The following is a 2,042-nucleotide window of genomic DNA, read 5'->3' as shown; positions in this document are numbered from 1 at the left end:
CTACAGTAGGAAGCAGCTGCTGTCCACCAACATGACATCTATCCTCTGCTTCCTTCTCAATGCTGTCTTCAGCCTCTAGTTTCCTATTTCTTCTTTCCTTTTTTTTAAACTTTTTATTTTATTTTATTTTTTTCAATTTTGCATTTAAACAAACAAAAAGGAATGTGAACAGAGAAGGGCGATAAAAATACAGCAAATTTCTTCTTTCCTTTTAATAGCCAGGGGCTTTATTAGAGCATCTAGAAGCAGCTCAGCTGTGTGCTGTAGCTTCTGACTCTGGGAGCGACCTTTAAGTGGCTCTGGGAGAACAGGAAATGGCTTCAGTAAGAGGGTCAACGTGTCACTCCCAGTGAGTGGCTAACATTGGTGGTGGTGGTGGGGGCGTTATTGGACATGACCATATCGGGTGTGTAAGAGCAACAAGCAGGAGTTTTTCTAAAGCCTTTGGTTTCTGATGTCGCCCTAAAAGTTAAAAGCTGATGCCGGATGTTTCCTTCATACTCAAAGGGATCAGATCCCAACGTTAATCTACATGATCAACAAGCATCAAACAGCAATGATTTGGTCAGCCATGTTTCACAGACCCCCCACTCCCCTCCACCTTTCATCCAATCAGAGCGGAACCGGAGGCTTCATCTCTGCGTCCGCTGTTGGCCCGTTAAAGGCGTCACAGTGCTGAAGTGGTTCACATAAAGGAGTTAGAAAGCCCTGTTTGTTAGAGACCTAAATGTAGAAGTACTGCTCCTAGAATAATCAGGATCAGCTGGGCTCTAATGCTGTTAGCCTTGTTGTCATAGATACAGCTACTGAAATAAAAGTATTGTTACAAACTTTGGCTAATATTACTGTGAGTTATATTCAGCCTGAATTCCTTCAGCATCAGTTTATGATTTCTGTTTATTTGTTTTTATTTAGAGGCCGTATTTTTTCATGAGTGACCCAGAAGGTTTGCTTTAGCAAAGCCTGATGGTAATTCAGATCTGTGTTAGATTAGATCTGTGAAAAACAAGCTGCAACCCAAAGTTTAGCATCATTAGCAGCTAATAGTCTTCTCATTGCTTACAGGTCCCTGACTTGTACCCCACCGTATGACCCGTGTACTGGTCCCACAGGTCCCACAGGTTCTGTCTCTGTTGTTCTGAGAAGGAAAAATGTGAGCAGAAAATCAGGAAGTTTCAGCATAACCAGGAACCACAGCAGAAACGGTGTGGATGGATGTGAAATGCATCTGGAGGAGGGAGGAAAGAGGAGCAGAACGGAGGGAAGGTGAAGGTCCAAGCCTGTGAAAACAGCTCTACGCTGAAAGAGGATCATAATGTCCTTCTGTGCATAAAGATAATAAAATACTGTGACTGTTTATGCAGCTTGTTTTCTTCTCTAAGTTAACTTGTCTTTCATTAAATCCCTTCCACGGATTCTCACATCCTTACATGAGAAAAGGATTTAAAAGACGCTATAAGCAGCCTTCCTCTCATGCTTTCTTTTAGTCCCAGGTGGTTTGGTCCAAAGGACCAAGATAATCCAGCCTCCGCTGCAGGAATGGTTCTGCTGAGGCAGTTTGAAAGTAGGTAAAAACAAAGAACTGAGGCTCAGGATTTGGGATTTAAATGTTGAGAAAGCATCATGACTGCTTGTCATGTTTAGCCAAGCTGCCGATATTGGAATTGTGTCAGGGATCCTTGGGTCCTGGGGGGCTCCGGGGGCGCTCGGAGTGGGGTGACTGGTGGGTCTGACCCTGGGGTCTGTTACTCCCATCGGGGTGGAAGTTGGGGTGCCTATCCTATGGCGTCCGCTTGCGGTGCTCTCGGGGGTTCCATGGTGGCAGACGTGGGTTATTGGCCTGGTAGCTGTGCTGCTGCTGGGTGGATCCAGGGTCGGTCCGGGGGTCTGGGGTCCCTGGGGCACGTTGCCCTGGGTGGGGGCTCCGGCGGGGCATCAGGGGTTCGGGTTCTGTGGGGAATTCTGCTTGGGGTCTGGGCCGGTGTATGCCCGGCTGTTGGACCCTGCCGGGGCCTCTGGTGTGCTGGGTGGCCTCGGGGCCT

This window comes from Cyprinodon variegatus, unplaced genomic scaffold (genome assembly GCF_000732505.1).
Source record: "Cyprinodon variegatus isolate N-32 unplaced genomic scaffold, C_variegatus-1.0 Scaffold2301, whole genome shotgun sequence".
In the NCBI taxonomy this organism is placed as follows: domain Eukaryota; kingdom Metazoa; phylum Chordata; class Actinopteri; order Cyprinodontiformes; family Cyprinodontidae; genus Cyprinodon; species Cyprinodon variegatus.
The sequence above is the reverse complement of the archived record's forward strand: the minus strand, read 5'-3'. Positions refer to the sequence as shown.